Source organism: Ailuropoda melanoleuca, chromosome 15 (assembly GCF_002007445.2).
Source record: "Ailuropoda melanoleuca isolate Jingjing chromosome 15, ASM200744v2, whole genome shotgun sequence".
NCBI classification, from domain to species: domain Eukaryota; kingdom Metazoa; phylum Chordata; class Mammalia; order Carnivora; family Ursidae; genus Ailuropoda; species Ailuropoda melanoleuca.
This window is the reverse complement of record NC_048232.1, coordinates 68,127,780-68,143,306: the sequence shown is the minus strand read 5'-3', so window position 1 is coordinate 68,143,306 and position 15,527 is coordinate 68,127,780. Positions and strand designations below refer to the sequence as shown.

General features: G+C 38.7%; 1 non-coding gene and 1 pseudogene across 1 annotated transcript; both read right to left on the bottom strand.

Moving 5' to 3' along the window:
- Positions 1-1,670: 1,670 nt before the first annotated feature.
- On the bottom strand, positions 1,671-1,802 carry LOC117796514. Its single transcript, XR_004621073.1, has one exon. It is a non-coding gene; the product is annotated as a small nucleolar RNA SNORA18 (small nucleolar RNA).
- Positions 1,803-7,843: 6,041 nt separating this feature from the next.
- Positions 7,844-14,042, bottom strand: LOC109489789 (annotated as a pseudogene).
- Between the last annotated feature and the right edge of the window lie 1,485 nt (positions 14,043-15,527).

Here is a 15,527-nt window from a genome sequence, read left to right as displayed (position 1 = left end):
ATTGAAGAGACTGTCTTTTTTCCACCGGATGTTTTTTCCTGCTTTGTCAAAAATTAGTTGCCCAAAGAGCCGAGGGTCCATTTCTGGGTTCTCTATTCTATTTCGTTGGTCGATGTGTCTGTTTTTGTGCCAGTACCATGCTGTCTTTGTGATCACAGCTTTGTAGTACAGCTTGAAATCCAGCTTTGTGATGCCCCCAGCTTTGTTTTTCCTTTTCAACAATTCCTTGGTGATTCGGGGCCTTTTCTGGTTCCACACAAATTTAAGGGCTGTTTGTTCCAGTTCTTTGAAACATGTCATTATTATTTTGATCGGGATAGCATTGAAAGTGTAGATTGCTCTGGGTAGCATGGAAATTTTAACTATGTTAATTCTTCCGATGCATGACCATGGAATATTTTTCCATCTTTTTGTGTCTTCTTCAATGTCTTTCAAGAGTGATTTATGGTTTCTAGACTATAGATCCTTTACATCTCTGTTTAATTCCAAGGTAACGTATGATTTTTGGTGCTATTGTAAATGGGATGGATTCCCTAATTTCTCTTTCTTCAGTCTCATTATTCGTGTATAGAAATGCAACTGATTTCTGAGCATTGATTTTGTATTCTGCCACATTACTGAATTGCTCTATGACTTCTAATAGTTTGGGAGTGGATTCTTTTGGGTTTTCCATATAGAGTGCGTTTACACTGTGGTAAGCTGACTTGTTAGCTTGCAGGTAGGGTAAAATTGCAAGCCCTTGGTATTTTCTGACCTAGGGTGATGGTCTAAAATTGATGTCTTGTTATTTTATTAATTGAACTTATTCATATGAACAACATTCCGTATGTGCTTTAGAACATCTGTATCTTGTCTGCAAATTGTTGTTATTCTTTTCTTGTTTTTCAGTTGGGTCATTTTTAATTGGATGGTGGGTTTCTATTGCTTTTCCTTTTTCTACAGTGTAAAGTGTTTTTCAAAATTATATGTAACATTAGACAAAATTATTTAAAGTCAATACATTTTTATTTAAGGAATTTTACATTTTGTGATTCCTTCCACTGCCCATCAAGTTCACAGTAGTTCCTCTGACCTTGAGTCAGGGTTTATTTTCCAGATGGGTCTTTTGAAAAGAACCTATGCTTAATTAACAGTTGTGCTGTGCTCAGTCAATGATTGGTTTAGTTGGGCTTCTTTTATCTCCACTTGACTATGGACAGACTGATGACATACCTCAGACATTTCCCCACCTAGAATCTCTGAGATCTAATCCCTTCAAGCGATTTACTTTAGGGCCACTTTCAGGGACAGGGTACATGGATCTGTCTGGTTCTCCATTTCACACACCCTCGAAACATGAATGAATTCAAATCATATTCCCTCCCCAGTTATCACCCACAAGAATGGTACAGACTGTGGGATATGCCAATAGCTTAGGTCAAAATACTTAACCATTCAGCCTTTCATACTTTTAGCAACTCTGTCTTGTAGTTCTTTTTTTTTTTTTTTTAAAGGATTTTATTTATTTATTTGACAGAGATAGAGACAGCCAGCGAGAGAGGGAACACAAGCAGGGGGAGTGGGAGAGGAAGAAGCAGACTCATAGCAGAGGAGCCTGATGTGGGGCGATCCCATAACGCCGGGATCACGCCCTGAGCCGAAGGCAGACGCTTAACTGCTGTGCCACCCAGGCGCCCCTTGTAGTTCTTTCCCACAGATCTAACAAATAGTTCTGTGAGGAAAGCAAAACCACATTGTTATTCTAGGAGGCATTTTGAGTGATGTGGGTCTACAGGAAAAGCCCCATGGGGATAGACCTCAGCTATCTATTGTTTTTTTTTATTGATTGATAGGTTTTTAAATATAAATGTATGTCTATATAAAATATTAATCTATATTTAGATAATTCAGATAAAATGAGACATATATATGTTGTAAAAAATGAGGTCTAACATTTTGTTATATTGGTTGCAGTATTGTCTGTCATAATTCACTTGCTTTTTGACTTTCTATTTTATTTGATTTATTTATTTTAATTCCAGTATAGTTAATATACAGTATTATATTTAGTTTTAGGTGTACAATATAGTGATTTAACAACTCTATACATTATTCGGTGCTCATCATAAGTGTACTCTTTAAGTCCCATCACCTAGTTCACCCGCCCCCATAACCATCGGTTTGTTCTCTGTAGTTTTTGTTTTTGTTTTTAAAGATTTTATTCATCCACTTGACAGAGAGTGAGAGTGAGAGAGAGAGCACAAGCAGAGGGGAGTAGCACCAGAGGGAGAGGCAGAGCAGGCTCCCCACTGAGCGGGGAGCCTGATGTAGGGCTTGATCCCAGGACTCTGGGATCATGACCTAGACCAAAGGCAGACATCTAATCAGCTGAGCCACCCAGGCACCCCTGTTCTCTGTAGTTAAGTGACTTTCTTTATATGTTTTCTGCCATACCCATAATGTATCTGAGTTTTATGTTTTATCAAAATAGCTTCCTTCCCCCAAGATTATATTTTTCCCATTTTTTATCCTTTAAAAAAATTTACAATTTAAATACAACTGGAATTTAAAGTGTAGCATGAAGAAGGCATTTAATTTTAATTTTTTCCTTCTCCTAACACTATTTATTAAATACTCTGTCATTTCCTGACTGGCTTTAAATGCCTCATTTATCATATACTAAGATCATATATATGTATATATATTTTTTCTGGACTTCTAATTCTGTTCTATTGATCTATTTTTCACAAAGCACATTATTTCAAATATTGTGACTTTGTGGTACATGTTGATATCTAGTAAAATAAGTCATTTTTCTTGTTCTTTTTCTAAAGACGCTTGACTTTTTTGGCACATCTCATAGATGAATTCTAAAATTAGTTTGCCAATTCTATAAAATACCCTGTTGGAATTTTGATTAAAATTGTATTACATGTATTATTTAATTTGGGGAGCATTAATATCTGTATAATTTTGAACCCTTTTATCTAGGAATATCTTTTAAGGCTTTCATTAAAATTATATGGTTATCTTAGTTTTTTTATGTAATTCAAGGTTTCATTGGAATTGAATTATAGTGCTCTTCTCTATTACATTTTGAAATTAGTTGTTGCTGATTAGGAAAAGCTGTAGATTTTTATATGTTAATCTTGTTCCTACCTTTCTGAAGTTTACAATTAGTCCATAGAGATATTATGTGATTGCCTTGGATTTTCTGGATATATCTACCTTGGCAGTATATTTATAAAAATTTCATTTATTTCTTCTTTTCTGATCTTTTTGTATTGACCAGTAGTAACTCTAGGGCAAAATTATTGACCACAAAAGTAGGCATCATTTTACCTTGTTCCTGATTTTTATGGAGATGTGGTATTCTACTCTTCAGAATAGTTTACAGATATTTTACTTTTCAGAATGATATGTGGAAATTGGCAAAATGTTGGTAACTGTTGAATATGAGTGATAGGTACACAGAGCTCATTATTCTTTCTGTGTGTATGTTTGAAATTTCCATAATGAAAGGTTAAATGAAACAAAATAGAGCCGAATTAAAAAAATAAGAATTGTTTTAGGTTTTTGGGTGGAAATCCCTTTTCAATTTAAGGAAGTATCTTTTTTTCTTAGCTTACTGTAAATTTTCTATTTGGGATGGGTATAGAACATGTGTCTTCAAAAAACTATTTTTGAAAGAAAAACTGTGACAGGGCCTACCCATCTCAAAAGACCGAGGAAAAGCCATGAGAATCTCAATATAAAAAATTGTGAACTCACTCGCCAAATATTTAGATTGGCTTCTCTCTCTTCATCAACTGACAGTTTTCAATAAAAGCAGAAGTGCCTCGAGGACCCTCGTCCATTGCTGACAACACAGAAGGGACTAAATAAATCATGTATCATTGTTAGAGGGTTTTTGGGAGGAGAGAGCTGTAGGTCATGGTAGCTGTGTTGTACCATCCTGGTCCCCTCTCAGGACTGAAGGACTTACCCCCCAGCTGCCTGGATGATAGTTGGCTGACAGTTTTCAGCTGCCAGCTGTTTCCAGGAATTGCCCGTGGCTGAAAAGAACCACCTTGCTCGAGCTTCTGCGCCCTTTCCAGGAGCAGCTGTGTCCAATGACTCGCCTGCGTGGAGTTGTAAAATCATAGCTTGCTTGCCCAACTCAGAACAGGTCAAAAGGGTTTTCCCAACTTCAGAGCTCTGTGCTGGGTGGCTGAGGCCTTAGGGCTGCCAGATAAAATACATACAGATGCCAAGTTAACTTTCAATTTTAGATAAACAACAATTTTTTAGAATCAGTATATCCTAAATATTGCATGGGACATCTTGCTCCTAAAATTCTTTTCGCTCTTCATCTCAAATTCAAAGTTAACTCTGTGTTTATTTGCTAAATCTGGCAGCCTAGTGAGGCATCGAGGCCTGACTTCCTCGCCTGTAAGCCTGCTTCTTTTCCATTCTCCGCAGCTGTTGATTCTTGAGGGCACTCCCCAGCCAGCCCCCTGCATGCTAACTGTTGTCTCAGTCTGCTTTCTCAGTGACGAGTCTGCGATAGAGAATTAAAACACTTTTCCTTGCCCTGCCCAAATTTCAGAACCAATTGAGAGACTGGCACATGGGTCCAAAAGACAGAGATCTCTCTAGATTGGTGATTGGAGAACGAAGACTAGAGGACACGGCTAAGTCTGAAAGCCTAATGGGTTTGCTCGTCTGTCCTTCCCAATCGAATTTGCTCAGAGTGCCTCACTAAGTTTCTTTATAGCTGTTCCTGTCACCTGTTCATCAATTCGGTAAGTCATTCTTCCCCTCCTGGGGAGGTGGAATTGGGGTTGGCAGGAAGCCAGGATGGTTAACTCTTGCTACCGACCCTCTACGTGAAAGCAGAGCCAAGGGAAAGAGGTCTCTCACTAAACGGCTTTGTGAAGGATAAAAGCAGCTGTTTTCAAATGGTCAGTACAAATGATCATTATGTGAGCCTGATGCAAAATCGGCTGAGACCTTCGAAGGTATGGATTCTGTGTCTTTTGCCTTCTCTGACTTTTCTCCTCTAAGCGAGAGATTTCCTCAGGACTTATGCTTGTCTCTGTCCTTGATCTGTGTGATCTGCTTTGTCAAGCTGGCTAGTCTTAATGTAATGCTTTCAGAGGCATGACCTTCAAATCCACACGTGCTTTGGCCTCTCCCCTGAGCTTCATTCAGTTCTGTATTCCAGAAGTTTCATCCTACCCCTCAATTTTCTGGAAATACCTTGAATACAGTAGGTTTCTGCTTCAGTGTGAACAAATTCTCATTCAGGTTGCCAAGCAATGAGAGGTCTGTTTCGAGGAGAACACACATGGGAACCGGGGAAAGCACACATCAAGGCTTCAAGAAGAGCAGGGACGGGAGGATGGGACAAGACATGAATGACTTTCATTTTAAATTTTCAAAGGACCTGTTTCTTGAGTGCTTACTATGTGCTAGGCGAGGAGGGAATCCCAAAACACCCAGGGAAGGACCTCAGCTGTAGCTGTTGGTGGATTTCTACTGTAGTGATTCATTCATAATGGGCCTCACTTTCTGCATGTCTTGCTTCTGTCGTAACTGCTGGCTTAGGTTTTCCCTCTGTCTCACAGCTTTAGCGTCTTCGTTTTACTTATGCTTTATGGTTCTTCTTAAGTTTATGACTCTTCTTGGCATCCTTTCAGGGTTGCCTACATGTAACAGCCTATTTCCTTGTATGTATGCGGATTTTTTCTCCCCAGACTCCTGAGACAAGTAATTGGATTGGCTGGGAGCAGGTTTTTTTGAGCCAGGCTCTCTCATAGGTCTCTGATTAACCTACAAGTTGGCTGCCTCTGGGTCAGATGTTGACTCCAGTCTAACCAATTATGGCTGGAGGGATTATGTGCTCCCTGAGGACTTTTGCAAGCTCCAAGTCAGGGCAAGCACAATGATCAGTGTGGGTCAGTCTCTTCCCTTTTGGTTTTTTTTCTTTTTTTAAAGATTTTATTTATTTATTTATTCAACAGAGATAGAGACAGCCAGCGAGAGAGGGAACACAAGCAGGGGAGTGGGAGAGGAAGAAGCAGGCTCATAGCGAAAGAGCCCCGTAACGCTGGGATCACGCCCTGAGCCGAAGGCAGACGCTTAACCGCTGTGCCACCCAGGCGCCCCCTTCCCTTTTGTTAAAGCAACGACCATCTTGCATTCCAGTTAGTTGGGAAACCCTGGTCTCATATTTGAATCTGTTTTTCCCTTGATTTCCAATTTGTACCTGCCAAATCATGTTGATTCTTTGTAGACTGTCAGCTCAGGCTTCCATACGCAAATACCATAGACTGGATAGCTTAAACAACAGAAATTAACTTCTTATAGTTCTGGAGGCTGGAGAGTCAAAGATCAAGATGCCAGCATGGATGGTTAGGTCCTGATGAAAGCTGTCTTCCTGGCTTGCAGATGGCCGCCTTCTTGCTGTGTCCTCACATGGCAGAGAGAGAGAGAGAGAGAGAGAGAGAGAGAGAGCGCGCGCGCAAGAGTGTGAGCTCTCTGGTATCTCTTCTTGTAAAGGCACTAATCCCATCATGAGGGCTCCACCCTCATAATCTCATCTAACCCCTATTACTTTACCAAAGGTGCCATCTCCCAATACCGTCACGTCAGGGATTAAGCTTCGAGTATGAGTTTTGGGGGGACACAAACATTCAGTTCAACATGGGCAATTACCTGTTGCTTTGTCTTCATTTCTCACTGTAACGGTTCAAATCCAGAAACTCCTTATATTCTATCTCAGACCCTTACAATAACCTCCTAATATATTTTTCCCTATTCTGCTGATTTCATATCCTGCTTCCAGACTAACTTCCTTAAATTTCATCTCTTGTTACTCTGCTGCTCAAATAACTTCACTAGCTCCTTGCAGTTATTAATAGAATAAAGTTCAAATGTCTTCACCTGGCATTCAAGGTCCTTCGTGATGTAGGCCAATGGATGCTTAATGTTCTCCAATCATTTTTCTTTTCACGTTTTCTGTCTTTGAATCTGTGTTTCTTAAAGTGTAGTCCTCAGGACACCTGACCCAGGTTTACTTGGATGTTGTTGAAAGTAGTTTCTTAAGAGCCTCCCTAGAAACAGTGAATGATATCTGTGTGTGTGGGGCCCAGAAATCTGTATTGAAAACAGAAACCCCAGCTGATTCTTATACATATTAAACTTCAGGAGTGTACCCAGTATAGTCAGCGAGGAAAAGGAGAGTCCTCATTTCTGTGGATACTCTGGAAGGAGAGGTCAGGAGTGGTTTTTTATGTGGTAAGGTAGGGATTAGGCTTCTCTGCTGGTTTCACCACCGTTAAAAATCACCAGTTCATCCTATGCATCAAAAGTCTGGTAATTCTAATTTCTTTTCTTTTCTTTTCTTTTCTTTTCTTTTCTTTTCTTTTCTTTTCTTTTCTTTTCCTTTCTTTTCTTTCTGATTTTACTTATTTGAGAGAGAGAGCATGAGCAAGAGGAAGGGCAGAGGGAGTGGGAGAGGGAGAAGTAGACTCCCCATTGAGAGGGGAGCCCCATGCGGGGCTCCATCCCAAATACTGGAATCATGATTTGAGCTGAAGGTAGATGCTTAACTTAGTGAACCACTCAGGCCCCCTGATTCTACTTCTTTAAGGCAGTGATTTTCTTTTCTTTTCTTTTTTAAGGCAGTGATTTTCATGCTGTGCTCTGAGGAACACTCAGAGGCCCCACAGACAGTGAGGGGCACCTGAGTGATGGGCTTTGTAACTTCATTTTCTCTACTTTCACTAACTTAATTCCATTTTTATCTGTTTTACATTTTTAAGTTCTAAGATTATATTTGGTTTTTGTCTTTTTTTTTTTTTTGGTGGGGGTTTGCTATTTATTTATGACAAATAGTCCACGTCTGTGATCCTCTCCAGGAAATGATGCTGTTGGCCTTGGCCAGTTAGAGGATGAAGTCATCAGACTCACCCACTCCTCTAATGGCCCCACAGATAGCGTAGGTTTTAAATTGGCCTTTGAGGCTGTCTTGGTGGTTCAGTCATTTAAGCATCTGCCTTTGGCTCAGGTCATGATCCCAGCATCCTGGGATCGAATCCGCATTGGGCTCCCTGCTGAGCAGGGAGTCTGCTTCTCCCTCTACCCTTCCCCCCTGCTCATTCTCTCTCTCACTCTCTCTTTGTCAAATAAATAAATAAAATCTTAAACACCCCCCCCCCCAAGAAATTGGCCATTGAACCTGCTGCCATCTTGTCAACCTCAGCCATATTCATCCGCACAGATGTGTGGTCCTTTGTGCCTAAGATGGTGGCTCCTGGCAGAGCATTTCTTCAGCAGGGACAGGTCCACAGTCTCACTGGCCTCGTTCTGCACATTGAGGGCATGCCTGCTGCCACTGCCATGAATGCGAGCGCAGGAAAAAAAAGTAAGATATATTTGAAAGAAATATTCTGTTTTAAGGTTTTCTAAGTGTCTCTGTTCTGGGTTTTCTTTTTCTTTCTTTCTTTCTTTCTTTCTTTCTTTCTTTCTTTCTTTCTTTCTTTCTTTCTTTCTCTCTCTCTCTCTCTTCCTTCCTTCCTTCCTTCCTTCCTTCCTTTTTTTGGTTTTATTTAAATTCAAGTTAGTTAACATATCATGTATTATTAATTTCAGGGTAGAATTTAGTGATTCATCAGTTGTGTGTAACACCTGGTTCTGTTCTGGTTTTAATCATACCTTTTCCTCTTCTAACTTTCAAACCATTTGAGAAGTAAATGCAGTAGTTAGAAGGAGATTTAAAAAAATAATCAGCTTTATAATTAGTAATGTTCAACTGGGGATTGCAGCCTGGATCCATGGCAACAATCAGGTTTTCCCATATCATCTCTCCAAGACTCAAAACTCACCTGTAGGATTAATACCTTTCTCTGATAGTCCTCAGTTTTGTTTTTTCTTAAAGATTTTATTTATTTATTAGAGAGAGAGAGAGGGAAAGATCATGGGGGGAAGGGGAAAGGGAGAGAGAACATCACAAGTAGACTCCTCACTGAGTGCACAGCCCAATGTGGGGCTCGATCCTAGGACCTCAAGATCATGACCTGAGCAAAAATCAAGAATTGGATGCCCAACCGACTGAGCCACCCAGGTGCCCCAGTCTTCAGTGTTTTGATCTTTTATTAGTTCTTAGGGTTTTCCATGTCCAGTGTGGCAAATTTCCTTGATAGAGGAGATGGTCAGTTCCTCCAGATGGTTCTGCTTCTTCCTTCCTGAGACCACACTTCTAATACCAACCACAACTCCTCTGTGGATTATCTTTTGCCATGAGAAGATTCTGAAATTGGACAGAAGAGGAGCCTGAATTAAATGATCAGCATGGATGCTCTGCATTCTTGGCTGAAAATGAGTCCCCATTCTATTTCTTATTTCAATTTATGCCCAGCTATGTTAGAGAATATCATAAGTCAGGCAGTGAGCCAGGATGACAGGATAAAATTTTTCAAATGATATAATATCAGCAATATAAAAACATCCCAAAATCAAAAGTCCAATGACTAAAGTTTCTTTCCTTTATATAAATTTAAGTACAAAGAAATTAGAGCTCTTATTAACTTGTCATTCTGCTCAATTTCAGAGAGGTCTCACTCAGACTCTGGGTAGAATCAATTTCAATTTCTTTACCATTGGCAGCTTTGGCATTTTCCCACTGGAATGGATATTGTTTCCTGTGAGAGTTATCAGCACTGTAAACTAAATATTTGCTCTTTCATGGCACATGATTGCATTTTACTCTGCAACAGCCTTTGAAATTAAGGCCTTGTCATATGACTCACACTGACCAGCAGAATGTGAGTTGAAAGGATATATTACCTCCTGGTGGAAAATTTATGAACCAGCATGTACTTTGCTTAGCTCTGTACTTCTGCCCTGGCACTTGTGGTAGTATTGGTTGAGATGGAACATGCAACAAATGAGGTCCCTGATTTATTATGATAAGCAGAATCCCCTTGCTGACTTGTAATAGACAGGCAGTGTGGACTGAAAAATAAACTGTCACTATTATCAAAGCTATGTTTTGGAATTGTTTGTTACTACATTATAATCTAGTTCATACTGACTGATAACTCTCTCAGGAATACTGAAACTGAATGAATTCAACCTTTCAAAAGCCCCACTTTTTAAGGAGTCTAAAATATGGCTAGGTCACATATAAATACAATTATCAAGAAAAAAATTTAAAACATGGTCAAATCCCTTATCTCTTGACTAGTTATTATAAGCAAGATGATTTTCCCAGAACCCTGAGCTTGATCTGTTCCTGACCAGATAGTCAGTAGTATTTGAGGAGGGAGAGAGACAGTGGAAACACCCAGGTGCAAAGAGAAGGTCATCCTAGTCTCAGCTTCACCATGATATCAGTCAGCCTGTGCCAGTTGCTTGGAGACCATGGTTAACAAATTGAAACTCAGGAGAATCTTCCTCAAGAGATTAATTATGGATTAACTATGGCATGAGGCCCTGTGTTTGCTGCATCTTGGGGAAAATTTATCTATGCGTAATGCACCCTGTCTTAGAGAATAGCTTTTGTAAAATTTAGAAGTTTACAAAGGTGACATGCCCAGACAATTTATATGAGGTATCCTTCTTTCCTGTTCAACACATTCAATATCTTCTTAGTCCCATCTGCCTTTTGAGGCCTGTGTCTCCGCTACGCTCGGGCAGAACTGAATGGGAGCTCTCTAAGGCGTTGCCTCCGCTTTTTTCGGTGAGAGGTGTTTTTAGTCCTTTACTACAAGGGCTGTTTTCTTGGGCTCTTGCTTTGGAATTGCCTTGGCTAGGGGTCTGCATCCTATGGTCTGCAGGCAGAGTCCAACCTGCTGCCTCATTTTTATATGTTAAAATATAAATTTATATTTACATTCAAACATAGTATTTATTGCATGCATTAATAAAGAAAATGTTCTTTACATTTTAAATGGTTGAAAAAAATCAAAAGAATAATATTTTGTGATACATGAAAATGATATGAAATCCAATTTTGATGTCCACACGTAAAGTTTTATAGTGGTAAAACCATGCTGATTCATTTCTGTATTGCCTATGGCTTCTTCCACGTGCCCCGGCAGAGTTGAATAGTGGCAACTGAGACCGTATGGCCTACAAAGGCTAAAATATTTATTAGCTGACTCTTTACAGGAAAAGCTTGCTGACTACTAGCCTAGGCATAGGAATTTTGCTCCTTTGGCCAATTCCTGCCTTGAAACTCTTGTTAATGTCTCTGATGTATTCCTAGGGGCCCAGTGAAAATTAACACTTCTATAGTGGGTTCTATCTTGGACCTTGCTTTTCCTGTTTTTTTGACTTTTTTTTTCTGGGCTTGATTAACTTCTTTTTTTTTTTTTTAATGATTTTTCATTATATTATGTTAGTCACCATACAGTACATCCCCGGATTCCGATGTAAAGTTCGATGCTCCATTAGTGATTAACTTCTGATACTTCAGAGGAACAAAACCACTTCCTTCTTTGCCTTTTTACTTTTCTTCCCCCTCTTTTTCCTGGACCGGTCATCTCTTTTCCTACCATAATCTCCTAAATTTTTTTTTTCCTGTGGCTTTTCTTCATAACGAGAGAGATGAAATCAAGGAGTTCGGCTTTGCCCGAAACATTCACTGTTGACTTGCATCTTGTCTGCCTTCAACTTCTTAAAGGGTATAATTCCATCTAGGAGATACTCTTCCATGAGACTGTACCTGTCCAGGCCTAGACTCAATATATGATTGTCTTGCCTGGCTCCCCCTTAGCATGTCACATTTTTTCTGCATCTTAAAGTCCTAACTATAAAACTCCTAGGCTTGTTTCCTCAGGATATAAGCAATACTTGGGTCTCTTCTTAAAATAGCCATGTCATCTTGGAATTGACTCAGTAGGTTTTAAGAATTCTCCTAGTCTTCCCTCTCCAATCTGCCTGCATATATTCTATAACGACCTGGTGTAGTTTAAACAACAAAAATTTATTCTCTCACAGTTCTGGAGTCTAGAAGTCTGAAATCAAAGTGTTGTCAGGGCTGCGTTCCTTCCAGAGGCTGTGCAGGAAGGAGCTGTTCCAACCCTCTGTCTCCGGGTTGTAGATGGTGGTCTTTTCCCCGTGTCTCTTTACATTGTCCTCTCTCTGTGTGTGTTTGTGTCTGTGTCCAATTATGACACCGGTCATTGCATTAGGGTTCCAGCCTAACCCAGTATAACCTAATTTTACTTTAACAAATTGCATCTCCAAGGATCCTACTTCCAAATAAAGTCACATTCTGAGATACTGGAGGTTAGGACATCAACATATGAATTTTGGGGGGACAGAGTTCCCCTCAAGCTTCTCTCCCATACCTTGGCCCTTCCTTCATAGGTTTCTTTGTACCCCTCGTATCCTATCTCTTCTGGTATCAACTCATCTTCTGGTTTTATAGTATAATTTTTATGGGCAGTTAGATTGGAATATACTTTTTTCTTTTTGGTGTTCTAGCTTGGCTTTGAAGATTTCTTATTTTCCTTTTATATCGATTTAGCTTTTTCTGTAGAGTCTTTCCCTTTCTCCTAAGGAATTCTCTTTCTTCCTCTAGAGTCTAACCTGGTCAACTACTGTTCTTTTATTTTTCGTTTTTACCCCCCTCTGTTCTCACTCTGCTAAGGAAAACTGAAGCATGTCCTTTAAAATCAATGCACAAACTGAGGGCTTCAGAGGGGAGGGGGGTGGGGGAATGGGATAGGCTGGTGATGGGTAGTAAGGAGGGCACGTATTGCATGGTGCACTGGGTGTTATATGCAACTAATGAATCATGGAACTTTACATCAAAAACCAGGGATGTACTGTATGGTGACTAACATAATATAATAAAAAATATTATTATATAAAAAAATCAATGCATTTCTTCTCTTATTTTTTGGGCAAAACTGATTCCCAGAGGCAGTATGCCAGGCAGAGACCTTTGAACTTTTTTTCATTTTAAAATTTAATTAGAAAAATGAAAATCAATTGTGGTAAAATACGTGTAAAATTGCATATAGTTCCAAATGTAAAGTATATCAACATTGTTGCATTTAAATTATTTTTAACTTTTGGTTTACAATTTCATTGTTTGTCTTCCTTATACCAAGAAGATGACATATACCCTATAGAATGAATACTTATGTTCTTCTCTAAATTTTTATGAAAATTTTTAGATATAAAGAAAAGTTGAAGTATGATGAACACTCATATACCTACATTCAACAATATTATTGTATTTATTTTATCTGTATGTATTTATATGCATAAATATATATGTTTATTTTTGTGTTTATGAATGCATATATGTGTATGAAAAATATGTAATTTTATGTACTGCCTGAAAGCATATTATGGAAATTGGGACACTTTGTCTAATATTTTTCATCATATTTCACATAAAAATAAGGATAGTCACTTATAGAACCACAATAGCTTTATCACACCAAAGGAAAGGAACAAATTTCCTAATATCCTCTAATATTCAGTCCATATAAAAATTTTCCCCAAAATGTCTTTTATAGGTTTTTTAAAGTTGATTTTGAAAACCATCAAAGTTCATGCACTGCATTCCAATTCTTTTTGTTTACCTACTAAGACACTTTTCACTTTTTTGTATTTGAAGCCAAAATTTGAGTCTCTAAAATAAAAAAGCCATTGTGGACTTGCCATGTGTTAATGCCCAGATGCTACAATTCAAAGGCCAGTCCTCTGTGGTCTGTGTGCACTTCACTGTCTTTTGTAATTTTAAGCCCTAGTATACTGTCCTAAGAAATAGGTTGTAGGGCACAAAAATTATTCCACCAATACCTAATAATCTTACACAATGAAGTTTTGTAAGTCTTACAGGTATGAAATACCTTTTTTCTGCAAAGCTAATGTCTGATTCAGTCCACCTGCTTGGATCTAAGTCTGCCAGAAAAAACATCTTCCTAAGTAACTTACAGTAAAGATTGCCTTGTGTCTGTAAACATCAGCCAAAATGTAATGTGTTGTAGCCTACAACGGTCACCAGTCATAAAAGTACTGAAGTCAAAGGCCTCGTATCGTTCTTTATCTTCCATGTGTTATTTCAGTTGTCCTTCATCTAATGTGGTTTTGATCTTACAAGATTTCCTGATCAATATGGCCTTTATCAGGGTGGTATTGGAGTGATGATTAATTCCACCTCCTCCCTTACTCCTTTCAGAACTATTTGAGAAGTGGATTCAGGGGTCATTCACGAGATGAACATTCCAGCCTTGTTACTGTAAAGTGGACTGGAAAATGCAGTCGGATCTATCATTGGGCTTCTTCCCCACAAGTTCTCAACCTTGGGTTAACTCACCTGAGGGAGAGTTTGAGTGTTTAGAGCAGACTCACATACCCAGAATTGCGGCCTCATGCTCTGTGAGCCCCAATAGTGTGAACAGAAAAAGGAAAAACCTGTAGGTTGGGTGCTGTTTTTTTCTAAAATTTAAAATTAGTATAAATATGGTAAAATTAATAATTTTCAATGTATAGTTAGATGAGTTTGGATAAATATACAGAATCATATCACCACCATCAAAATCAAGATACAGACCATTTCCTTTATCCCAAGAAGTTCCCTCCTATGCCTTTGTAGTCAGTCTCCTCTCCTTTCCACCCTTACCTGAAGACCCCAGGCAATCCTGATTAGGTTTCTGTCCCTTTAGTTTTGCTTCTAGAATATTATAAAAATGGATTTGTGCAGTATATAGCATCCACATTGTTGCATATATTAGTTTTTTCTTCTTATTGCTGAATTGTATTACATTGCATGGATCACAGTTTGTTTATGCATTCACCAGTTGCTGGACATTTGGGTTTTCAGTTTTTGGCTGTTATGAATAATGCTGCTGTAAACATTTTTCTGCAAGTATTTGTGTGGACTTACATTTGCATTCTCTTGGGGAAATTTCCAGGACTGTGATTGTTGGATTGCATAGTAAATATATGTTTGACTTTGTAAGAAATGGTGTACTGCTTTTTAAAACATTAATTCCACCCAATAGAGGGACATGAAGCAATGTATGTTATACTCTAAACATTCACAAGGCAGGTAAATTTCTCACTTGGGGATGAGTAAGTGAGGTATGAGGAGAAAGGATAGAAATATGACTTTATTGCAGTGACTCACACCCCTGGATGATCATTAGAATTTCATAGGAAGTTTTTATAAAGTTTGATGCTAGTTCCCAACCCCTCCTTCAGAATTAATAGGCTTTTGGTGAAACCTTATATTTTTTAAAGAGCCCCAGATGACTCTAATATATAGCAAAAATTGAGAACCACTCTTTTAGTCGAAATTCCCTCATGGAAACATGGTGCTCATGAAATGGCCCTGGGCTCTTAATAACCAAGAGGCCATTTCCTTGATGAGAAAGAATTAGTAACATGATAAAATTAGTGGTAACTTTCATGATATTGTATGAAATAGTGTGAAACTAACATTTTGGGATCTAAATATATTTTAAAAATGTAAATGCCTTGCAGGAATTTAAAGAAAATATATACAAGTAAGAGAACTGTAATTCTGAATTACTTAG